The following is a 27,073-nucleotide window of genomic DNA, read 5'->3' on the forward strand; positions in this document are numbered from 1 at the left end:
GCATCTGCTTCCATCAGTTACCGAATGAACGTTCTGTGATGATAGAGTATTCACCAACCTGATTACAGGGGAAAGCCAGTTCAGGCACCCTCTCCACTGTTGCTAGGAGTCTTAGCTGGGGTCATCCTTGTGGATTCCTGATGGAGGCGTGTCTTCTATCAATCTGTTGATTTCATTGGTTAATTAATAAAGAAAACTGCTTGGCCTAATAGGTTAGAACATAGGTGGGTGGAGTAGACAGAACAGGAAGAAGGAAGTGGATGGCTCAGTCAGATGCTACGCCTCTCCTAAGTTAGATAGACCGCCTTGCCTCTCCTCAGAGACTGCCGTGCCTCTCCTCAGAGAGAGAGATGCAATGAAGCCTGCCACCAGGCCAGACATGCTGAATCTTTCCGGGTAAGACACCATTCATGGTGTTACATAGATTATTAGATATGGGTTAGTCAAGATGTGAGAAAAAGGCTGGAATTAATGGGCCAGGCAGTATTTAAAAGAATACAGTTTCCATGTAATTATTTCGGGTAAAGCTAGCCGGTGGCCGGGAGCTGGGGCGGCGGGAAGGCAGCCCACAGCTAATCACTACAGATTCCTGAGAATTTGCCTAGCACCAGGTTTCTCCCTAACCTCATAATGCCTCTCTTTATCCCTTTCATTGTTCTCCCACTCCATCCGTCCAACAATCCCAGCACTTGGGAGGCAGGCGGATCTCTGTGAGTTCGAGGCCAGCCTGGTCTACAAGAGCTAGTTCCAGGACAGGCTCCAAAGCCACAGAGAAACCATGTCTTCAAAAAACAAACAAACAAAAAAAGAAACAAAAAAGGAGAGAGCAAAACACCACCCTTTACAATAATCACAAATAACATAAAACATCTTGGGGTAACTCTAACCAAATGAATGAAAGACCTGCATGGCAAGAACTTTAAGTCTTTTGGGGAGTACTGAGTTCTATAAAAAAGCAAGTTGAGTAAGCCGGTAAGCAGCACTTCTCCATGACTCTCCATCAGGTTCCTGCCCTGTTTGAGCTCCTGTTCTGACATCCTTTGATGCTGAACTCTGATGTGGAAGTGCAAGCTGAATAAATCATCTCCTCCCCAACTTGCTTTTGGTCACGGTGTTTTACCACAGCAATTGTAAGCCAAACTAAGACAGCTACATAGCAAAATTCTCTCAGAAAACAAAACAAAAATAATGGAGAAATGAAAGGAAGGAATGAAAAGGATTGCAGGCTCTGGACTGTGAGAAATGGTCCAGAGTTGATCTAGAATGGGTCGCCTTTGTCAGCCTTACAATGGTGTTATAATGTGGATGTCTATGTTCTCCAAAATTCATATGTTGAAATTTTAATCCTAAATCCTAATATATGATGGTCTAGTCTGCTGTCTATTGACATAACAAAATACCTGGGGGCAGGTGATTTATAAAGAATGGAGATGTTTTAGCTCTGATTTTCAAAGACTGGGAAGTCCAGGGATATTATCTTAGTTACTGCTCTATTGCTGGCAAGAGACACGATGAAGAAAGCAACTCTTATTTGAAAGAAAGCATTTAATTGGGGCTGGCTTACAGTTCAGAGGTTTAGCCCATTATCATCATGGCGGGAAGCATGTGTGCAGTCAGACATGGTGCTGGAGAAGTTGCTCAGAGTTCTATATCTGGATATAGTTCTAGATCTGCAGGGAACAGGAAGAGACTGTCATACTGGGTGTGATGTGAACTTATTAGACACCAAAGCCCTCTTTCTAGTGACATACCTCCTATGAAAAAGCTACACTTACTCCAACAAGGCCAAACCTCCTAATAGTGCCACTTCTTGTGGGCTAAACATTCAACGTATGGGGAGGGGCATTCCTATTTGAACCACTGTATTCCACTCCCTGGAACCCATTGACTTGTAGCCATAACATAATGCGGAAATTCATTTAGTCCAATTTAAAAAGTCCCTTAGTCTGTAACAGCCTCAGTGTTGTTTAGAATTTCGAAGTTCAAAGTCTCTTCTGAGACTCAAGCAATCTCACCTGTAATTCCATATAAAATCAAGATGAAAAAGCAGATCAAATGCTTCTAGTATATAATGGCACAGGATATACATTACTGCTCCAAAAGGGAGGGAAGGGAGCATAGTGAGGAAATACTGGACCAAAGCAAGACCGAAAACAAGCTGGGCAAACTCTGTGGGGGTTTGAATAAGTCAGTCCCAATTAAATGTTTTCTTTTAGGAGAGTTACTTTGGTCATGGTGTTTCTTTACAGCTACTGAAACCTTAACTAAGACAATTGTCTACCTGCATGACACCATGCTTCAATCCGTGATGATAGTGGACTAAACCTCTGAAACTGTAAACCAGTCTCAATTCAGTGTTTTTATTTATAACAGTTGCTGTGGTCATGGGGTCTCTCAATAGCAATAGAAACCCTAACTAAGACAGAATGAGGTATTGCCTTAGCAGACCTGGCCATGATTATGGTTGGAGGTTTGTGGACTTTGGGCGTTTGGATTCGAAAAGAAGCTGAATGGTTTAAATGGAGCTTAAATTAGACCGTCCTAGTGAGAATATGGAAGACAGCCCAGCCGTGCTGAAGGTGATTTGAGCTTGAGGGCCTGACTCAAGGATAGAAGAAAGGGTTATGGAATCCCCCACCACGACTAAGGAAGGCCACTGAGGCCAGGCCTGTATCAGGGGTATCCCTGAATGGAGGCAGAGGGAGGCCACTGTGCGAAGTTGTGAAGGTGAAGCATGGATTGCCTTAGGGACCTCAAGATGCCGCAGATGCCAGAACCAAGGGATACCTGCCAAGGAAAGGCGCTAAGAGGGAGCGGAACCAGCCTAAGAGAAAGAAGTGTGTTTGTAGTCAACAGAGATAAAAGGAGTTGGAGATCTGAAGACCACTTTGATATCAGACATTGAAATACAGAGTTTGGAGTTTGCCCAGCTGGTTTAATTGGTCCAGTATTTTCCTCACTAGGTTCCCTTTCTTCCCAGCTGGACCTTTAAACATTGTCGAGACTGTGATAGGCTATGGGGGCTTTTGACGTTGGACTAAATTCATTTTGCATTATGTTATGGCGACAAGCCTATGGGAGCCAGGGAGTGGAATGGTGGTTTGAATAGATATGGACCCCACAGTTTGAATGCTTGGCCCATAGGGAGGGGCACTATTAATAGGAGTGACCTTGTTGGAAGAAGTGTGTCACTGTGCAGGCAGGCTTTGAGGTCTCATATGCTCAAACTATGCCAAGTATGGGATATGGTCTCTTATTGCTGCCTTGGGTCAAGATATATAGCCTCCAGCTCCTTTTCCAGCACCCTATCTGCCTGCACTGTGCCATGTCTGCCACCATGATGATAATGGACTAACCTCTGAAGCTGTAAGCCAACCCCAACTAAATATTTTCCTTTATAAGGGTTTCTGTGTTCATGGTATCTCTTCACAGCAATAGAAACCCCAACTAAGACAAACTCCAAACTTTGCATCTCCATGTCTGCTATCAAAATGCTCTTCATTTCTCCAACTCCTTTCAGCTTTATTGACTGTAACACACTTCTTTCTCTTGGGCTGGTTCCATTCCATTAGCAGCTTTCCTTGGCAGGTATCCCATGACTCCGGCATCGCCAACATCTTGGGGTCTCCAAGGCAATCCAGGCTTCATCTTCACAGCTTCACACAATGGCCTCTCTACGCATCCATGCAGGGACACCCCTAACACATGCCTGATCTCAGTGACTTTCCTTCGTCACAGAGGGAGGTTCTATAACCTCTTCCTTCCATCCTTGACTCTAAAGCCAGTATCACGTGGCCAAAGCTGCCAAGTTCTGCTGTTTGCTGGGGCTGGGACATGGCCTGTTATTCAGTTTACATCTTCACCAGCTTTCTATTTTCAATGGTTTCACTCATTGCCTAGACATGGCTGTCCTGGAACTCATTTGTAGGCCAGGATGGCCTCATTTTAGGAACTTAGAGAGCCACATATCTCTACCTCTGGAGTGCTGGGATTAAAGGTGTGTGCCACCACACCTGGCTCTAAGCCTTTCTTTAATTCCTTTTCACAAGTTAGAAGCTTAGGTACGTGGGGTCTTGCCTTGAGGTCACCACTGCTCTTATTCCATTTAATATTAGAATTCTCTTAATCTTCTTATCTCCTTAAATATAGTATTTAGCTCTATTCCATTTCCTGGTGCCTCTTTTCTCCTCAATCTGTACATTTTGTGTTTCTTGTTCAATTTACTCCTTTTCATTATAGATCTTCATAAGCATGAACACCAATAACCACACAACAGAGTCTATACTGTTTTGAAATTTTCTTTACCAAGGCAATCTCCCCCAAGCTCTTCAATTTACATGCAGGTTGTTTTGAACAAGGACAAAAAGAAGTCATATTCTTAGCTAAAATATCACAAGAACTGTTTCTAAGTCACATATAAATATTCTTCTCTTCTGAGACGTCTTGAGCCAGTTCTGCACAGTTCAAACCACCCTCAGCACCACTGTCTTTTATTCTTAAAGACTTAGTAGCTGGGCAGCTGCGCAGCTGCGCGGAGACCTGCGGAACACGTGTGACCAGGGCAGCGGGTGAACAGGCGGTGCAGCGGTGGGTTAACGGCACAGACACAGAAAATAGACATAAAGCTTTATTAAAGGAGAGAGGGAGAGAGAGAGAGAGAGGGGGGCGTGTGCACACGCAAAAGGGGGGCAGTGAGAAGAGATAGAGGGAAGAGAGAAGATTCAGGATGACTCCAAGAGACCAGAGGTCGCTGGGAGTGGGCATGGAAAGGGGCGGGGACCAAAAGGATAACACTGTCTTCCAAATTTCTACTAGGATGGTCCATTAAGCCCTACTTAATGCATTCAGCTGCATTTCTAATCCAAAGTCCCAAAGCCCATTTCCTCCAAAGAGAAGCCTGATCAAGTCTATCACAGTAGTACCGCAGTCCCTGGTAGTAACTTGTCCTAGTTAGGTTTTCCATTGCTGCAATGAAACACCATGACCAAAAAGAGAATTGGCGAGAAAAGGGTTTATTTGGCTTATACAGTATTGCTGCTGTTCATTATTGGAGGAATTCAGAACAGGAACTCAAACAGGACAGGATCCTGGAAACAGGAACGGATGCAGAAGTCATGGAGGGGAGCTGCTTACTGACTTGCTTCCTATGGCTTGCTCAGACTGCTTTCTTATAGAACCCAATGCCACCAGTCCAGGGATGGAACCATAGGCTGGGCCCTTCCCCATAATCACTAATTGAGAAAATGTCTGAGAGCTGGATCTCATGGAGTCATTTCCTCAACTGAGGCTCCTTCCTCTCTGATGTCTCTAGTTTATGGCATCTTGACACACAAAACCAGCCAGTACACAACCCAATAAAGAAGCAGTTCATCCATTTGGAATAACAGACAAGGACCGGAGCCACAAGTTTCCTGATCCAGGTGTGGTGGCACACACTGTAATCTTAGGGGTTAGGAGGCTGAGGCAGGAAGAGGAATCAGAGATATAGGACATCCTGGCTGCACAGGAGGACCATGTGTTGAGACACAGAATCTGTCTCAACAATCAAAAGCACAGAAAGGGACAGATTTCTGAGGAGCAGATTAAATGAATGTTCCATATCCCAAGAGAGGTCAGAGATCGATTGACAGATACGCTGCTTCCTTTTCCCATGATTGCTCTGCTCAGGATTCATATGCAGATTCAGAAGTTTTTCTGATGTATTTCCAAAGACCAAAAAAAGAATAAAATATTTCATAAAAAACACCCCATAGCTGGGTGGTGGTGGCACATGCCTTTAATCTCAGCACTCAGGAGGCGGAGGCAGGTGGATCTCTGTGAATCTGAGGCAAGTCTGGTCTACAAGAGCTAGTTCCAGGACAGGCTCCAAAGCATCAGAGAAGCCCTGTTTTGAAAAAAAAAAAAGCACCCCATATTCCATATTGCACTCCTGGACTGCAAATTGGCAAGACCAAGACAAGGGACTAACTCACAGAAAATGGGAGAAACCTCAAACTTTAACAAGCTCAAGAATTGCCACATAGTTGTCTGGGGTCATTACCAACAGGCAAGTCTCTTCAGCTATTGCACTAACAACAGCCTATAGTAGAATTTTCAACAACCAATAACCTGACTCAGTATGAAATTAACAATTTACCATGAGTAATATGCCCTATCTAAGCTTGTAGAAAATTGTATAATTTGTTGAGAATGATTTCTAGTTAATATTGCTCATTATCAAAAAGAATCAGCCTTTATTGAATGAGAAATTACCTGAAGTAGTGTGTTCAGATATTTGAGGTCTTATTAGTAGTCTAATTAAAATACTACTTTTTGTTAAATTTTGTTAAAATGCCCATGTTTATGATTATTTTCTTTAGTAAGCTAGGACAGTTCATCTGACCGAAAACGAATTATGCGATAATGCCTAAGCATGCATAGCTCTCTTTTCCTTCCGTTTTGTTTACACAGTGTTTCACTGTGTAGCCCTAACTTGGAAATGACTTCATAAACCATGGACACCTTAAGCTTTCTGAGATCTGCCTGTCTTTGCTTTCAAGGTACATCACCGACCTGGCACTCTTATTTACACAATAAGAAAGCTATGTTGTTTCAGAGTAAGGTAAGCCCATACTTTGAGCATTCAGGATATACTAAGGATAAGGACTTTCAATGAAGAGATTTAATTAAGTGTTTTTTGTTATTTAGAGGATGTGCAGAAATGAAGAAGAATCAAAAGACCACATTTCAGGTAATTTTGCAGGTATATTGTTATTCCTTAGCATCACATCAAATGGTACTTTGTTGATCAAATTATATTTGAATGGTTCAAAACAAAGGCAGTTTAAGATGGATTAAAAAAATTGAAGGTTGAGAACATTATTAAATGAATGGGGGTGATAATTGTCCTATCAAAGGAACTGTCCAGCAAAATGTCAACCAAAACTCTGGAAGAGGTGTTTTCTCTTGCATGCGGTTTGGTGATTCCTAGATAGTGTGCAAGATGACAAGGAGAAGGCTCATCTATGACAGCACAGAGGGCAGAGGTGTCTGAAAGGGTAAGCGTACCATTTTCCTCCTGAGGAGCAATTGCTTGGCACATATGCTCGACAAATGCCAAGTGCGAAGAGCCTGGCTTTTAATTATAAAGTAAAATATCATTCCAAAATTGCATAATTGGTGTTTGCCTTTTGCAATGCAATGAACATAAGGGAACCTGACATTAAACGTCTGATGTGTTGCCATGGCATTCTTCTGGAATTTTACTGTACGCTGCTTCAAACTGTCAGCTATGTTAAATTTGAATTCCTTGAGAGTCTGTGTGGTGGGGGCAGGATTGGCAATAGAATGGTACAGTTAAAGATTCTAATCTAGGGGTATCTAATCTAGGGGTACTGAGGCAGGAGGATTTCCTTGGATACAAAGCCAGCCTGAGATATGGATTGAGATTTTTTTCTCAAAAAATAAAATAAAACAATGTAAATACAGAAATAAGTAGGATTTAAAAAAACCAGACAAATAGGGTTTTCATTTCTTTGCACAGTAGTTATGTGTTTTCCTGGACATAGAAGGTAGTTAGTCAGGGAGAGATGTCTCTAGCCTGCCTTCGGAGTTAAAGAAAGAGAATAGTCTGGGGGGGAAATACAGTGGCAGTCAGTGCCCAGCCCATTTAAATGTGTAAGCCATTGATATGGAGGGGGGAGGTGCCTCTGCCCCAAGTGTGTGTGTGTCCCAATTGCTGGAAGGATCAATGGTAGGATTAGTGTCCCTCTGGATCACTCTGGTCCAAAACTAGCTTCAAAATGCATGCTAGTTGAGCAGCAAGGCGGGACTTTGGATCTTCTCTGCAATTGCTATGAAAGAAAGGGAGACCAGAGGTGCCACACAGTGGCACACACCCAGGGCTGTAAGATTGCTGTAATCTAAAGCCAGCTTTGACGACATTGAGCCCCTGTGTCTGAGGGTAAAATAAGGCTAAAAAGGAGATTCACTGCCTGCCGGAGTAGCTCCCTCAGGCTATACTGAATTGGGTACAATTTGGGGTCAGTTCTACCACCCCAAATGGATTCTTTTTCATTTTGATATCATCCTACTGATCCAAAGTGACATAGATAAGACATGGGGACAACTTGAAGTCTCTGGCATTTTCCTTAATTTTACAAATATACATAAAAATCATTAGAAGTGGTCAAAGGGCAAGAATAGGTCAGGGCTGTTACTCATCTCTACCTCCATCTGTAAAATGCTTTTATTATTAAAGTGTCAAAGCTGGACGGGGTAGCCAACCCCTGTAATCTCAGCGTTGAGCCAGAAACATTGCCACAAGTTCAGGGCCAGCCAAGGTTACATAGCCAGACCCTATCTATAAAATAATTATTAGTGATTGGAGGCATAGCTCACTTACTAGAGTGGTGTTAAGCACATGCAAAGTTGGGGTGGTATATGCCTGTAAGTCTAGTCCTCAGTAGGATCAGGGGTACAAGTCCATCCTTAGTAAATTCTGGGGCTACATGAGAGCATGTTTCAATATATTTATATATATACATACATACCACATATATACGTATATATGCAAAAGCCCATATCCACATCTATAGTCAATGTAAATATTTTGAAATAAATCCTTATTTCAGAACTACCCAAAATTCTTTTGGCTTCCTGTATGCATATCTAATTCTAGTTCCTCAGGCAGAATCCAAGATCCATAGGCACATCTCTATGAAATCTTAGAATTCTGATCTTAGTATTAGAACCTTTCTTAAATCATAATATTATTTGTATCTTTTTATGCAACTTTTTATATCCTGACTAGTTATCTATGAAATTTACTGGATTACTATTATAATAAAATATGTGTCAGCTTTTAGTTAGTCCCACCCCTCCTTATTTATTTATTTATTTAGAAATAGAGCTTATGTAGTTTAGGTTGGCCTTAAACTTGATATATAGCTAAGGATAACGTGATGTTTGAATCCTCCTGTCTTGATCTCCAAGTGCTGGAATTACAGGTGTGCACTGTCATCCCTGGTTTTATGTAACACTGAGGTCCACTCCTACCTAGGATAGATAGGCAGGGACCCTACCAACGGAGCTACATGTCTAGCTTTTTAAAAGTTTATTTATTCTTTGAGAATTTCAGATCTATATAAGTATATACTCCTCCTAAATTCCCCAGCCCATGTGCCTCTTTCAACCTCATGTTCCATTCATACACACACACACACACACACACACACACACATCTCCCACTCAGTCCAAAATTGGTGCTACCCAAATATGTATGAGAGAGAAGCCATCTACTGGAGCATACTCAACCTATTCAGGCCACACCCTTGAAGAAAACGACTCTCCCTTACCCAGGAGCCATCAACAGGCAATATTTCCTCAGCTGGAGTGTGGCCTGGTGAGCTTCTCCATGTTGAATTGTTGGCTGTCTTGACTGCGTGCAGGCAAGTTACACATGACAGCGGAAGGTTATTCATATCTTAGCTGTGTCTTAGGCACAGTGAGGTCATCATGCTGACTTTTACAGTCAAGATGTTATTTACATAGCAGATCAAGTTTGTTTAATAACATTGGGAGTCAGACTCTTAGACCTTACTTGCTAATGCTGTGCAGCCCCTGCATAACAAAGTGCAGACAAACCAACACTCAGCAAGCGATTCCTTTGTACCCATCCAGGGGGCCAACTGTGAAGCAGGTCTTGAGTGTACGGTCGAACAAGAAGGTCATTTGTTCCCTTTTCCTAAAACAATGTGACAAATCCAACAATGTAGCCCACCGTGATAGGTGAGCATGCCTATGTCTCAGCATTTGGGAGCTGGCAGTTGGAGGATCAGTTCCGTCACCTCTAGTTTGAACTATGCAAGGACCTTTCTAAATAAGTACATAATAAACACATCTAGTATTATACTCATCTGTAATGTAAGTGCACAGCAGAGTTGCCAAAGGGTCAAGCCAGCTGTCTTGGAAAGGAATTCATAAAAACATGACATATTAAGCCAAGTTTAGCCCAGGAGTCAAAGAGTTACAGCATTTTATGAGTTCACTTATATCCGATGGGATTCTGTTTTCTTTTTGAGATAGGTTCTTGCAGTGAAGGCCAGGCTGACCTTAAACTCTCAGTATTTTTTTCTGTCTTAGCCTTCCAAGTGTTTGATTGCAGGCATTAGTCACCACAACCAACTTTGTTGGGTTCTAATAACCACTAAGTCAATCATTTGCAGATTATCTGACTTTACTATAAAGAACTGGAGTTATTTTGTCAACTTGACACAGGCTAGAGTCATCTGAGAGGAGGAAGCCCTTGTTGAGAAAAATGCCGTTGTAAGGCAAGCCTGCAGTACATTCTCTTCATTGGGGGTTGACGGAGGAGGGTTCTCCAGTGGGACCACCACTAGGCTGGTGGTCCTGGGTGCTATAAGAAAACCATGAGGAGGAAGTCAGTGAGCAGCACTGATCCATGGCCTCTGCATCAGCTCCTGCCTCCAGGTTCCTGTCCTGCTTGAGTTCCTGTCCTGACTTCCTTCAGTGATGGACAGTGCTGTGGAAGCATCAACCAAATCCTTTCCTCCCCATGTGGCTTAGGTCACAACACATTTCAACACATCAATAGGAAACCCACTTAAGACAGCTGAGGAGGTGTCCTCAAATCACGCAGCTAGTAAATGTGGAAGAATTCGCTCATATTTATCTAGTAGAGTATCTCAGGATACTATTTCGAGGTGTAAATGCCTACATAGGTCCCGGTAAACTAGCAGAAATACCTGCTTACTGTCTACTAATGAGGATACTATGAATTGCTTTACCACTTTCAAACAGGTAGAACATACAGATGACATTCAAATTAGGAGTCATGAAAGATGACAAAGACCAAAGTAGTTGGGAAGTCAGACAACTAACACTGATTGGGCCCAGTGTGGGCAAAGTGGACTATGGGCTGCTTGGCTTAGACCACGCCTCTCAAGTGCTCATCCTACTGTAAGTACATCACATGAACTAATTCTGTTAATTCTTAGAAAATAGAAATTAGACATATTCTTTAAGTGAACATTTTCTAATTTGTTTTCAATGTCTCTTATTGTATGCTAAGAATGATGGGGTACACCAACATAACCCTAAAACTTGGGAAATAGAAGTAAATCAGAAATGCAAGAACAGTTCAAGGCCTAGCCTGAGCTACTGAGACTATGTTTCAAAAAAAAAAAATCAATTAAATCTCTTTGCTTAAAGTAGAAAGAGAGTAATTCAGAAAAGATAAAGAGCCAGGACAGGCAGGCTATGGTGTGCAAAAGAACTGTCTACCTAGTATCTTGTTCTTTTTTAAGGGTCTGTATCCTCCTACGGTATTCAGGCTGTCTCAATCATGTGAATTCAGGTGATGCTCCTGTCCCAGCTTCCCACAGTTGGGACCTCGGACATTCCCCTTTGTGCCTGCCTCTCTATCTCTGGTTATTTTCTTAATGCCAGGGCCAGCAGGCTGTGGGGAACAATGGCAACTCTTTATCAAATCACAGATAACACATTATACGGTCTTGCTGGTTACTTCCTTTCTATGATATGCTGAGCTACTTCAAGTTTTAGTTAAGCTTAGTGTTCTTAGAAGATCTGTGAACAATTCTGTATGGGGAGCCAATTATCATGGAACTTTTGTATGTTTCTAGGTGAACTGAGCCAACGGAGCAGGGTTAGTGTGTCCAAGTGAAACCCAAGATAGAAGCCATTTTCTCTGTGTAAAGATCCAGGCTTGTCCTCTCTGGCACCGCAAGGTTTGTTTACCATGTTCTAAGTGGGTGTCATCCACATGAAATCCTGGGCTGTGTCTCTAAGTGCACCTTGTTTTCTTTTCTTGACCTCCTCTTAGTTTGCAGGAGAAAGTTGCTAGGTTCCACTTGAGACCAGGCAAAAGCAACCATTGGAATTTGCAAGTGAAAAGAAATGTTTCAGCTAACAGTTCCCGGTGCTTGAGTCTTATCTCTTTACAAATGGCTGACAGGCCTCTCCGAAAGTGGATTAGGCTTGTCAATTCAGGAAGGCTCTCCTAGGGGCTTTCCTACTGCGAGCCACAAAGAAAACTCTAGCAATATTCTATTTGTGGTTTTTTTTTTAAAGTTTAAATATTTATACCACAGAAAGATGTAGATAATGTTTGAGGCAAGTGCTGTAAATGACATTCACAGCTACCTCCAAAGCTGCCACAGCGACAGACATACGAATCTGTGCTCCTTTCTTCTCAACATCTCATTTAATTCCCACTGTAGTCTGTTTTATGGAAGACAGTAAAGTGTCGAAGAGATCACGTCTTTGCCAAGGTCTACGGTTTTCTCTTCAAGAAACAAATATGTTGTCTTGATTGCAGCCTATAGTTGGTTTGCTTGTTCATTGTTTTCTGGGGACAGGGTTTTATTTCACAGCTCAGGTTTGAATTCTCGATCATTCCTGCTTCAGCTTCCTGAGTGAAAGGAGTACTACGTTTGATGTGGCTGCAGGTCAGAAGAAGTGTCCCCCCTCCCCCCCACCCCCTCACCCCTCACCCCCGTGCCGGAGCTGAAGCTTTGGGCCTTTGTGAGCCTCCTGATGTGGGTTTTGTGGGAGGTGGAATCCAAACTCCCTAGTCTTCTGAAAGGGCAGTAAGCACGCTCAGCTGCTGAGGCCATATCTCTAGCTTAGAGAAAATACATGCATACATACATACATACATGCACACATATTTATAGGTACCTTCCTTAGACTCAATCTTCTGTAAGTATAGACACGTTGCTCGCCTCTGCTGCCAAACTCCATTAATGTGACCTCATCCATGAAGAATTCAGCCTCTTGTAAGTATATTAGTGATTTTCTAAAATTGGCAAAGATGACTATAATTTCCTAAAATCATATTCCTAAGAGAAAACTCACTTCATGTGGAAATTCAAAAAAATAACTATTCAGAGATCTTAAGAAACCAAAATCAAGCTTATCTCTGAAAAAGGGACTTTTAAAAAAAGTAATTACTGTTTTAAAGTTCTATATTTAATAAATATCATTAGAGATTATTTCTAAATTCCCTTTTAAAAGGTTATGGAAAACAACAGCTTTCACTGCTGTGAGTTTTGTTGTAATAACTGGGGAATCTGGACACGGAAATCCAGCCCTCTCTCCAGCTGCTTAGGGCAAAGGTGAGCGGGGAGAAGATGATAAACCAGCATTCAGTTTCTGGTCAGTAAATCTCAGCTCTTACGTCCTGGGGCTGACCTAGAAGGAATACCATTGAGAAGGGCCAGGGTGTGTGCTGCTGGGAAGGGTCTTTGGGTCACTCTTGGTTCAGAAGGAAAGTGGTGGAAAACCACCAGGTTCCCATCAGGGAGGATTCCAGAGACATCTAATTAAATGAATGTGTTCTGTCTGGTCAGCACTGATAAAGTGCGAGAGGAAAAGCCATCTATCCTGCTATTATTAAAAGCCGAGCTCTGGAAGGGAGTGCGTACCAACAAGGGCACGGATGTTTGTTTGGTTCGCAACACAGTTGTATCTCACAATACAATTGCACATAAAATGTCATTTTTAGTTGAGTCTTTCTGTTGTCAGTTACTTATGTTAAACACAGAAGGTCCCGAAATGTGGGAACCCGGTCAAGAGAACTTCACATTCTCATGGTTGACTAATAAAATCAACGCAGAATGGACAAGAACTCTCACACTTCGAGAAACCCAAACTGGATAAGTAGAGGGTGTTCCCCAAGGTCTCGTGGGTGTGTTCCCAAAGCATTCGGGCCTGGAATGTGACAGTGTAGGGGAACTGAAGTCAACCAGGTTGTGCTGTAATCTGGCACCCGAATGAGGATGACCGAAAGGCAGGGGGTTACTTGTTGGGCTCTAGGCTTCCCTCCTCAACTCCAGGCCAGCGACACTTGCTCTGGAATGTAGCTCTGATGCCATGGACTGAATTCCTTGTGGAGACATTAATTCTGTTTGACTAGTTTAATAAAATATCTTTTGAAAGTGTTCCAACATATTTTGTTTCCTTCCCTCCTTTTTTTCCCCTCTCCAAATCTCTACCAGAAGGAAATCCCCATTCTTTAGAATTAGTTTGAGCACTTTTAGTAAGTACATTAACTTTTATTATAGTTTAATTGTGTGTGTGTGTGTGCGTGTGTGTGTGTGTGTGTGTGTGTGTGTGTGCCATAGCACACGTGTGCCAGTTGGAGGACAACTTGCTAGAGTTGGTTCTAATATGTGGCTCCTACTCAGGTGGGTAGATGTTTCCTCCTGAGAAGTCATCTCACTGGCTCTTACTTATTTACTTTATTTAGTTATTTTGAGACTAGATCTCTGACCTGGCTATTATTAATTTCTTAAAATTTTACTTATGGTAGTCTGGCGTGGTGTAGTACTCCTGAAATCCCAGGACTTCGTAGGTTAAAAACAGGATTAGGAGTTCAAGGACATCCTTGGCTGCATTGTGAGCTTGAGGCCAGATCAGGCTACATCAGTTCCTGTCTCTAAAACAAGCAAACTAGCTAACACAAACTAAACAGTAAAAGGTAATCTGACAGTGGTATACAGCATTGCTAAAACTCTGGCAAGTGTGATTCACAGCGCGTTTATGACCCGGGCAGCTTTATCAGCCATAGTTCTAGCCAGCTGGTATCACATCACAGATGATTGACAGATGTTTGCAGGCAGTTTCCAGGACAATGTATTTTAAAATATATGGTTTTGGCTAAACATGGTGGTTCATGCGCATAATCCCAGCACTTGGGAAGATGGAGTCAGGAGGGTCAAGAGTTTGAGGTCACCCTGGGCCATCTGAGATCCTATTTCAAACAAACAAACAAACAAACATTGGTTGTGTGTATGTAAAGGAAAATACTACCCAGGCATAGGGATACTTGCCTATAATCCTAGCTTTCAGGAGGCTGATCTGGGATACATATTGAGGTCTTATCTCAAGGGGAGATGGGGGTGATAGGAGGAGGAGCAGAAAGAAAGAATAATAGCAGGAACTTTAGAAATAAGACAGGAACCAAAATTTTCCTAACATATATTATGGCTTAATTAATCAGCCAATTATCTCCATGTACAAACTTGAAGATTACATTGTGTACTGGGGAGGGGGTTGCTTTGTTTATGAAGAGGTTCTCAATGCCACAGCTCTTTAAATTTAACAATTTAAATTAGGAGTTCGAAATTGCAGGAAGGATTAACATGCTGCAAACCCGCCACTCTTCTCCGGCTTCCACTGTTTTTCCCCCCACTGCCCTGGGCTGAGATTATACCATGAGTTTGCCATTCCAGTAAACCCTCTGCCCTGTGCTCCAAGAGCAACATTTCCAGAAATGTGAACTGAGGTACCCTGACAAAGGTCGTCCTCAGTGAAGCTTCTGCATACTGGTTGGGACAGATGAAGACAGAGGAACAAAGCCGACTCAGAGCAGAACCAAGACTCATCTTCAGTCCTTTTGAATGACCCTTCACTCTCAGCCTCTGTATCTCATCTAACATCTTCATGACCAGTGGGTAAATTCCTGGAATGATTCTCTAAGCTTCCCAGACCTCTAGCCTCCACAACCCCCAGGCTGCAAACGCTGCAAAATGACGCCTGACTCTACAGGAGCAGCTTCTGGGCTCTGCCGTAGCCTGACTATCTGAGGCCCACACCGAGTTATTTGGTAAACACAACAATGACTTCCTTTTATTTTGTGACTATAAAACTTCATACGACTCTTTCTACGATAGAGCCTAAGGAAAACCCGAGTCTGTACCGGTTCCGTGGTCTTAGTCATGCAGTGTTGGCTCTGAAGAAGTTATTATGTGTTTGTTGTGTTGAGGAGCGTGTTCCGTCTGGCATCCACAGAGAGAACGGGAAAGCAAGGTTCAGAGACCAATCCATCCTTAGAGGAGAATTATAAGAGGAAGGCAGAGGCACAGGGAAAGGGCTCAGAAGTGTAGAATTGAACCAGAAAAATCTATTTGCTTTTAGAGAGCTGTGGTGGCACACACTGGGAATCCCTGCATGGAAGAGGCAGAGGCAGGAGGACCATCACAAGTTTCAGACCAGTCAGGGCTGTATAGCTTGTCTCAAAGCTCTTCCCACAATATTTTTTTAAGCAAATAAAATTTACACGTAACTTTCTAGTGCAGGACTATTTAAACTTGGTATGGTTAGTATTGGTATTGGGGCTTTAAAACTTTTAGGGGTGTAGAGGCTATCTTATGTTTAATAGGGGGTTCAGCAGTATGCTTGAACTCAACCATCCAGATGCTAGATTTTTAAGCATGTGAGGGTTGGAGGGGGCAAAACTATCTCAGTTTTGATCTCAAAATTAAGCCAGGTCTCCAAGTAGCTTTATGAATATTTGATGGATACAGAATTTCCTCTAAAAAGTTTTTTAAAAGGTGTTTCCTCCAAGATCATTTTTTTCAAATTTTTTTCTCAAATGTGGGAGAGTCTACTGATTGAGCACATGATTCTCAGATGTTAGAAGGCCGTCTATAAACCTAGTTTGGTAGGCGGTGCTTGCCTGAAATTCCAGCATGAAGGAAGTCGATGTGGGAAGATGACACATAGTCCCAGTTTAAGGGAAGCCTAAGCTGGATAGCAAGTTCAGGCCAGTTTGGGCTAAGAGAGGGTGTTTGGGGAATGGGGGGCGGGGAGGGGGTGGAGAGACAGGTAGACAGACAAAGAGACAGACAAGGAGACCTATGTATGCTTAATTGTTTTTCTTTGATGTGATGAAAAAACTCCGATCCTATACTTACATCATTGGAGATTGCCAAGGACTTTACCTGTCCTTAGTTCTCCCCTATTCCTAATTATCTGTCCAACAATGTCATTTTAAGGACAGAGTCACGAGTCTCTCCAGTGAACTATCTTTCTGCTTTGTTTTAATTGATCACTTTGTACAGTGAAAGAGGACACGAACACAATCTTATCTCAGGATTTAATTTAGAATAGTATCACAAACAACAATAAGGAAAACAAACTTTGGTTGTTTTGTTTCCTTCTTTTCTTTTTTCCTTTTCTTCTCTGTTTTGAATCAAAGCCTTACTGTGTAGCCCAGACTCCTGGCTGCCCTCAAATTGTGTGTGTGTGTGTGTGTGTGTGTGTAAGGGTGCACATGCCAAGGTTTACATGTGTGTGGAGATCAGAGGTCAGGTTTTCTCTCTTTCCACCTTTGGCAGATCCAGTTCAGACCAGAAGGCTTGGTGCTGAGCACTTCTGCCTACTGAGCAATGTCACTGGCCCAAAGAATTTTAAACTTCTAATTAGAACTCTTTCTTCCCTTCACATCGGTTGTAAAATTACAAAAACCAGTACATAAAGCAGACTAAAACAGTGTTTGTGTGGTCAGACTGTAAAAGCTGCTTGTCAGGCAGCTTGCCATGGTAGCAAAGGCTGTTCCTCTTGGCACAGGGGTTTGAAATCTGGGGCAGGGTCTATCAGTTTTTCCATTAACCTTTTTCCTGACCACACCTGGGTCTCATGCATGCAAGGCAAACTGACATCCTCTTCAGACCTAGAGCCCAACCATGCTCTTTGCTTGAGACGGCATCCAGAACTTCCTACACAGCTGAGGATGACTTTGAACTTCTGACTCTTCTGCCTTAACTTCTTTAGTGCTGATATTACAGGAGTGTGCTAATCTGCCTGACATTCCTTTGTAATTCTTAAATAAAAATCACGGGTTGTATTTGTTTTTGAGATGTGGTCTTCCTGTGCTGCTGAGGCTGGCCTCATGCTCAAGCTCCGCCTGCCTCAGCCTCTGCATGCATGGATTATAAGACTGCTATATGGGGCCCAGCTTTGCTTACATATTTGAACAGGACAGTTTCAAGAAAAGTCATAATTCTATACATAAGAATTAGGGCCTTGAATTTACAGTTCTACATAGTTAGGCTGAAACAGTCTTAATTAAAATAAGTAAAGGTCACTTTATCAATAAATAATACATGAAGAACGAAGTAGTACATTTATAATAAATTCAAATAGCTACATGAATTAGTAACATTAGATGCATACGTTAATACTTTAGCATGTTCTTACATGTTAGTTAAGGAGCCTACTTCGTTGTCATGGATTTACCTTTAAAATTTTTACGTGTTGTTGAAAGATGAATTTTGTTGATTTTTCCTTTTGATTATGTATTTATTTAGAGAATTTTGAAAATTATGTATTTGTTTTGAGAATTTGAAATATTAAGACCTTTTAAATTATTTCCCCTTCCCTCTAACTCTTCCTATGGCCTTCCTCACCTTCTAGGCCCTTCTCAAATTCATGGTATTTTTTAATTTGATTGTTATTGTTATATATACACATATGTATAAATACAAAATTATGGAATGTTTCATGAATTTGCATCATCTCTGCACATGGGACTATGCTTATTGCTCCTGATGTGTCCCAGTCTATGGCAGGATTGACCACTAGATTCTTTTCACTTGCAGATATTTACTTTATTTTGTGTGTATGAGTGTTTTGCCTATAATGAATGTGTTGTGCCTGGTGTGTGCCTGGTTCCCACAGTGTGTTCCTGGTGCCCACAGAGGTCAGAAGAGGGCATCAGATCCCTTGGAACTGGGGTTGTAAATGGTTGTTAGCCAACATGTGGGTGCTGGGAACTAAACCCAGGTTCTCTCTGCAAAAGCATCAAGTGTAGTGTGCCATCTCTCCAAGACCCCACATACGTTGTTATAATGAAATTAACTAAGGTTTTAATTTGTTTTAATATGATGCTGGGGGTTTAACCTGGGGCCCCACAGGAGCATGCCAGGCAGGCACTCTGCTACTCAGTTCTCCAGTCCTCTTTTGACTTTCTATTTTGAGACTGTTTTCCAGGGCTCTTTTTGAACTCAATCTGTAGCCTAAGCAAGTCTTGAACATGTAATCCTCCTGCTTCAGCCACAGCCTTCTTAGCAGGATTGCGGAACTCTAACATTAAATCTGGGTCAACTACATGTCTATGGAGTATTGGAGTCACCTCTCAGAAATTCTGAGGTTTGGAGGAAGACAGTTTGCAAACCTCCCCCTCCCCTATTCTCGGACATCCCAGGCTGATCTTGAACTTGACTGTGTCCTGGACTTGCAACTGTTGGCTCTGCAAAAATTACAGCACACACCACCACACCTAGCTTCTCTTCCTTCTGAGACAGGGTCTCAATGTTTAACGGCGTTCTGCCTCTGCATCCTGAGTGCTGGCCATGAAGCTAGCCAGTGTCTCTTGCTCAGTTCATTTTCTTTGACAGTTCTCGGCTTATGTTATTGACAATAGAATTACGTTTTATTAAATTGACCACTTATAACAAATCTATCATGTTTCATCCCTTCTTTACCATCTCCAAGAGGGACAAACAATGAAAAGAAAAGTGGGGATGGGGTGGCAGGGGGTCGAGGGGCAGGTCAGGTCTGGGAATGGTGTGGTTTCCCGTGCACAGAAAAGCCTGATTCTGTATTCACTACAGATCATCGCTGGAGTCTTTTCTGGATCATTTGTATGACATTTGTATTGACTTAACTAAGAATGGCCCTCGCAGGCTCATCTATTCAAGTGCTTAGTCACCACAGAGTGGCACAAGTTGAAAGGATTATAGGGATTAGGTTGTGTGGCCATGTTGGAAGGAGGTTATCACTGTGTTATCTGAGGTTTCAAAAGCTCACGCCAGGCCCGGTGTCTCTCTCTCAGCTTTCTGATCAGGATGGAGCTCTTAGTTACTTCTCCAGTACCATTTGCCACGCTTGCCATTTCCCCCACCATGCTGATGCTGGACTTTATAAACGTCTGAAACTGTAAGCAAGCTCCCAATTAAATGCCTTGGTCATGGTGTCTCTTCACAGCAATAGGACAGTGACTAGGACAACATTTTAGACATTTTCTTTTCTCTGCTTTCAGAGTTGGTAGCACAAAATAGGATATTTATCCAGCAGTGCTGGTGCACGCCTTTTATCCCAGCATTTGGGCGACAGAGGCAGGCAGATCTCTGTAAGTTTGAGGCCAGCCTGGTCTACAGAATGAGTTCCAGGACAGCCAGGACTGTTTCACAGAGAAACCCTGACTTGAAAAACAAAACAAAACAAAAAACAGAAAAAGAAAGAAAACAAAAGAAAAGAAAAGAAAAGAAAGAAAGAAAGTCAGATATTTCAGGACACTTAATAGAGAATGACATACCATTTCCCTGTGTCTTGTTGTCATGTCTGGGTCTTCCATGTCCTCATCTGTTCTGCCTGCTGTTACACTTCTTCCTTGAATTGCTTCCCCTTGCTCCTATGCCTCACTAAGACTTGTGTCCCCTGAGACCTTTAATCTTCCAGATAATACCACTGTAATCCTCCATGTACAAAATGCTGAGCTGGACATTCTACTGCTTAACTCTCCCCTCTCCTCTCCTTCCTGCTTTGACATAGAACATGGCTATGTAGCAGGGACTGACCTGGAATTCACAATGTGGAGTAGGTGTGAATCTTTCTTGTGACAGTCCTGTACTCTTGTAAAGGTACTTGCTGTCAAGCCTGAAGACCAGAACTCTATCCCCTGGTGGAAGAAGAGAGCAGACTTCTGAAAGTTGTACTCTGACTCCTACATGGGTAATGTGGCATGTGCCCTTCTTCACACAATATATTTAAATGTAATTTAAAAAGATTAAAAGTATCTCCCCCCAAACCCAGGAGGACAAAGCTGGGCATAGTGGAAATCTTAGCACCTAAGAGGCAGAGGCAGGAGGATCAGGAGTTCAAGTCATTCTTCTATACATATGAAGTTTAAGGCTAGCTTGGGCCACACAAGACACCATCTCAAAAGCCAAAACCAAAAAACAACCAACCAAATAAACAGAATGCAAAGGGAAATCTGGGCGGGGGACACATATACCCATAGTTCCAAAAGTCAGGAAGCTTTGGCAGAATGCACTCAAGTTGGAGGCCTGTCAAGAAGGATAAGAAGTTGAAGGTGACGTTACATGTGAAGCGGCCAATAGTTAGGAAATAGACATTCTGTCTTAGCTACTTGCGCTGTTCATGGATACTACTTGCTGGTTCTTCAGCTTGGAATTCTTACCTTCCTCGCTATCTGAAGAAGACGCAGATGGATCCATGCCTCCTCAGGTTGTATTGGATTTACTTTTCGGATGGTGCTTACCTCCACAGCACTCCATAACCATCAGTTTGTGTGTTTGTATCCCCTGCTAGTCTGAGGCTTTTGAGGTAAGGACAGAGAACTGGAGGGTCTCTAGAATAGACCACAGCGTCAGGAAAGTGGACAAACGCACATGGTTATTCTTGGAAGACAAGGACTGGCGATGAGACGAGATGATCTAATGTCCTGATTTGTTCACACGTGCTGTTGCTGCACAATTTAGTGGTGCCTCATTTTGTTCTCAAAGTGTCCTGATTTGGGTAGTAGATTAAAGACTAATTTTTAAAAAAGCCCTGCAGGCTCTAGAATGCTGGTGAAGACGTGCTCCTTGGACTTCCTCTCCTAGCAGAGCAAGACTGTTGGTGGGTGGCAATAGGGCCTGGGAAAGTCACCTTTCACAAGAGTGTTGAAAAGGCAGTTGAGAGAAACAGCCCTTATGACATCACAGGAGCCCGTCTATGAGTGTTGAGTCACTGAAAGCCTTTCCCGAAAGTGAGTTAAGACACAACGGCTCACTGACTCAAGGGGCGTGGGGTTCTGCAACAGACTACCTGTTCAGGTTTGGCTCTCATGAGGAACATGTCTTTGGGGGGCTGCTATTTTTCCCCTTCTTTGCTGCCAATCTCCTGGCCTCAGGAGTGTCTCCCTGGTGTAGGGGATTGTTCTGTTCAATGGTCTCAGAGATTCTCTAGGTTGAGTTGGAGATGGAAGAGAATTGGCCAGGACTCACTCATCAATGCACTCACCTCTAATTTTGGCCTTTCCCTGGAAAAACAGGTTTAGAAAATCCTGGAAATCAGCCTGTCAGGGTTGTCCTGATGACTTCAGAAGGATGTGTCAGCATCTTGGCTGGCCCTGCCAGTCCCCTGATTTTTGGAAAAGAGAATAGGGACTTTTTTTTCCCCTTTTGATTGGTCTTCTTTAATGTTAAGATGTCATACCTGATTTTTTTAAAAAATTACTAATGTGACAATGTAAAAGTAAGTTAAAAGATTATCTGTCTATCATCTATCTATCTATCTATCTATCTATCTATCTATCTATCTATCTATCATCTATGTGTGATGTATGTATGTATGTATGTATGTATGTGTGTGTGTATGGGATTCTTCCCAAATCTGGCTTTGTGTTTCTTGGCTAAGCCAGAAACTAACAAGTCTCCTGCCATCCATTTGTCTCTGCCCTCTTCAAAGCTGAGATCACAGGCATTGCCCGCTGCCTGGATTGTTATGTAGGTGCTGGAATTCAAATCTTGGTCATCATAAGTGTGCAGCAAGAACTCTTATTCTCTGGGCCCTTTCTTCAAGCCCATGTGGTAGTTTGTCTTGACAGTGATCTTAAAACACTGCATACACATTTTAGGCACCTGCCAAGTGCTTTGAAAACAACAACAAAACCATTCCACCAACCCACCAAGGATGTAGGATTGCCTATTCCCTTTATACTCCAGTGTCCTCAGCATGCCATAACCCTTCCCACCTGTGTTACTAGTTCCTCAAAAACAGGAAACAGGTTTTCTTTCTTATCTCTTTCACGTCTCAGTTTCTCTCAAATACATCGGAATCCTAAAGGAGCAAGCTATTGATGATGCTGGCTGATTTGCTAGTTGTCTGCTCCAAAATGGTAGGCGTTTGAACCTTAAGAGATGTGAATGTGATATAGACCCCTTTTAAGTCTTGGAAACATCACCTAGTTCAACATGAAGAAAAATAATAGGCATATTGGAGTTGTCATCCTGAAAGTCAACCCATGGGCTTTTGAGACTGGAGGGAGCTTTGCTCAACATTTGTTCAAAAGGAGGGGATGGCAGTGTTTGATATGTTAGGCATATTGTGACTACTGGAATGTTCTTTGGTTGATTTCTGACATCCTAAATTTTCCTGATTTTCATATTTATACATACATATATATGAATGAAATGTTTTATATATATATATATATGAATGTGATATGAAAATAAGACACACATACTGAATAAGTATAAAATGGGCATACAAAAAAATAGAAGTTTCTTATCATGAATTCAAGTCTGATTTTATCATAAAGAATATTTCCTTTGCCTGGTCTGGTGATATAAGCCTGTAATCCCAGAATTATGGGAGTCTGAGACAGGAGGATGGAAAGTTTGAGTCTATTCGTGCTACAGAATGAGTTCAAGGAAGTGTCAGGGAAATTTGGTGAGATGTTATCTCAAAAATAAATAAATAAATATCAATCAATGATAGATTGAGGTCAAGGAGATGGCTCAGGGGGTACCAGGATTCAGGGTTGAAGGAAGAGAATAAACCCCCCAAATTTTCTCTAATCTCTACATGTGCACATGGGCACACATATGCCAATGTACAACACACGCAAGCACACACACACACACACAAATATTTCCTTTTAGTTGGTAGTTTACACCTATAAACCAGTACTCATAGGGATTGCCTTGCATTCAAGGATAGCATGGGCTATTAAGTAAGATCCTGTTGAGAGCAAGAGTGAGATCACTAGCCAAAGAGATCTCCATTTTCAAGTTCTTTAATACTTGCCATGAAGAATTGGCCAAAGAAGGAGTGTGTGTGTTTCAGTCTTGAACACCTAAATTGTCAAATGCATGTGTGTATATATATATATACATAAATATAAATATACATAAATATAAATATATATATATATATACATATATATTGTTTTTGAAACAGGTTCTTAACAGGTAGCTCAGGTTGACCTTGAACTCACAGAGAATTATCTACCTCTGCCCCTAGAGACATCTTAAGTATTTGGATTAAAGGCATGTGCTACCAGGGGCCCGGTAAATTGTCAGATAGTATATGTGAAGGGGCCATTCAAAGTAGAATCATAAAAATCACAGATAGAAAATTTGAATTTGGTCATCTGTCTCCTTTCCCAGTACAGGTTCTTTCCTTACCAAATACTCTCATTATTACCACTTCCCTGGGAAGATAAGTTCATAAAACAGGGAGCTTTGCTCTGGGTGTAGAGGACTGTGTGTGTGTGTGTGTCTGTGTGTGTGTGTGTGTGTGTGTGTGTCTGTCTGTGTGTCTCTGTGTGTGAACACGCACATACCAAATCCCTTATGGTAAAAGGGGACACAGCATCAAGACCGTCACAACCCCACATGGCCATTCCAAAGAAGCAGCAGCAACAATCACTTTCTTACATTTTGGATTCAATTGAACAATTCTCTTTTCCAAAGAACTAAGGGGGATTCTGGTTTTCCCGAAGAGTAAGGTGTGTGTGTGTGTGTGTGTGTGTTAGTGAGTGAAGACTTCCTGTACTCTCTGACCTGTGCTTCTACTCACTTTTTAGCTCTAGGCATCTTACCTCTCCCATCTTTTCCTGTTAGGAAGCAGAAGGCAGCTGTCCATGCACAGCTCACAGGGCTCTGGGGCCAGGTGTGCTTTCTCTCACCTTTAACCCCAGCCCTCAGGATGCTGAGCGGGAAGACTGTGAGCTCTCAGCTGGTCTGGGCTACACAGGGAGACTCTGACTCAGGTCTGAAAGCAAGAGAGCCCACTAGGCACAAAGCTCCAAAGAACAATTTGAGAAGCAGGCTCCATGCGTGCTTGATAGGCTTAAGTAGTTTTATTAAGTGGTGTTTGTGGAAATGGTGAAAAGATACTCTATGACTCTGGGCATTTCTTTTTTAATCTTTTCATTAAAATAAAATTATCTATTTACTTATAATTGTGTGTGCGTGTCTGTGTGTGTTGTGTTTTGTGTGTGTGTGTGTGTGTGTGTGTGTGTGTGTACACAATTGGACTACAACTTTTTTTGGTTCTGTTCTCCATCCACCTTTATGTGGGATCTGGAGTGAACACAAGGTGGTCAGACTTGCAGACCAAGCCCCTTTATCTTTACCACAGAGTCATTTTACCAGCCCGACTTACCAGATTGAGGGTATTTCTTCAACACATTTTCTCATCAGAAAAGTAGATTAGAAAAGTTTCCTAAATATATTTCAAAGTCGCTATAAAAAATATTAGCCTCCCCTCTTGGGGGATCACTTCTGAAACCAGCTGCCACTTGCTCGGAAAAGATCGGATTGAAGCAGCTGCTTAATGTGGTCTTGGGTAGTCTAGACGTTGATCTCAGTGAGTTAGCCTATGCTCCTGTGTCCATTCTAGCCTCACACTCCATGACACGCTGGATCTTTCCAGTCCGACACAGCCTCGGCCCCCACCCTCCTCTGCTGAGCACTATACAGCCAGGGCAAAGGCAAAGGCTGGCCAGCTGTCAGGAGCTTCACTGGCTAATTGAACGGTGACTCTGTGCAGTTTAGAAGGACACTAAGAGCTGTCACACACAGAAGATGCATTTTCATTCTTCTGTTTTGCTGGTCTTTTGTTCATCTTGAGACATGCTCTCACCTTGTAGCCTAGTTTGGCCTCTAATTCATAACCTCCTTGCTTCAGCCTCCCGAGCACTGTAATTACAAGGGTGTGCCAGCATGCCTAGCTTAGAAGGCATAGTTTAGAACGATCACAGCAAAAATGAAACAAACAAACAAACAAAAACAAAAAACCAGTGACTTTGAGTTTATGTATTTTAGTCTATTGTAGTTTCAAAAATCATTTAAAATTTGAAGAATTCTCTATAGGTTCCTGCACTGTTAGTGGCTGAGTCCCTGTTGCACCAGGTGGAAGACATCAACTTTGCTCTGGACACAATCTTTTAATAAAAAATATATTTAAAACTGAAGTTATTCCATCTTGTTTGACATTCATAATTGGTACGCTTTCGGTATTATGTAATCTTTGAATGCCTGAGTATGAGTGGTGAAGGATGGGAGGGAGATAACGGAAGAAGGGGATTGTGGGCAGACAAGGAGCAGCGTGCCAGGGTCGGAGTCCCCCCTGTAGTGGAACAAGAGCATCAGCAGTTTAGAAGGGGAAGTAGGGATCAACCCAAACAGCTGATGCTGAGATCTGCCCGTAACTGTCCGCAGTCGGGGACGGAAGTGCAGAGAAGCCTGACTTCCCGTGGAGGCTTTTCTTTCTACCTTTGACCACGGTTAGCAGTCCACGATTTCCCCATTCCGTTGCCCAGTTCCCCGAGAAGACCCTCATCCCTTCCCTCTCCCTTCTGAGGCTTATCTGCTTTGGTCAGGCGGTTCCACAGTAGAGATACGCAAACGGTGAAGCACCACCGAACCTCACAGAATCATCCAAAACATTTGTACTCAACATGGGCGGAAGAAGCCCGCACAATGCATTGCAGTCTTTCTAAGTTTGTTCTCGTGGGCTTATTTTACTCTGCTGACTTAGAGCTGACAGGGAAAACCCCTGCCATCCTGTGCAAGCACTTTTTTTATACTTCCTCTCCAGACAAGGCAGAGCAAGGGTAACTAAGAAATCCAACTCTTTGAAATATCTTTTAGCCACTTTGTTTTAATCTTTAATACATTGTTGATGAAAAGTCACTTAAGTATATAAGAATGCCAGGCTGCCTCGTTTAGACTTTGGCCCACATCTCCTCTTTGTCAATCAAAATTGGAATCACAACCTGTTAAGATGGTTTCAACCAAAACCAGAATGAAGCCAAACACTCCCAAGTGCTGGAGAGGATGTGGAGAAAGTAAGATTCTGCGCATTGCTGTGGGAATGCCTGTTGACAATGGTATGATGGCTGTCCAAAAGTTAAAAATGAGTCAGGCAGTGGTGGCACATCCTTTTAATTCCAGCACTCAAGAAGCAGGGCAGGTACATTGCTGAATTCAATCAAGGTCAGCCTGATCTACGGAGCAAGTTCCAGGACAGCCAGGGCTACATGGAGAGACCCTGCCCCCCCCCAAAAAAACAAACAAACAAAAAGACAATTAAAAATGGGACAGACATGGCTTCCAGCATTCGAGAAGCAAAGGGAGGGTGGCCACCAGTCCTAGGCCACTCTGGCTTGGTAGTGGGGTTGAAGCCAGCCTAGGTTATATAATGAGAATGCCTTTAAAAGGAGGAGGAGAAGGAGGAGGAGGAGGAAAATTAA

This window comes from Arvicola amphibius, chromosome 8 (genome assembly GCF_903992535.2).
Source record: "Arvicola amphibius chromosome 8, mArvAmp1.2, whole genome shotgun sequence".
Taxonomy (NCBI): Eukaryota; Metazoa; Chordata; class Mammalia; order Rodentia; family Cricetidae; genus Arvicola; species Arvicola amphibius.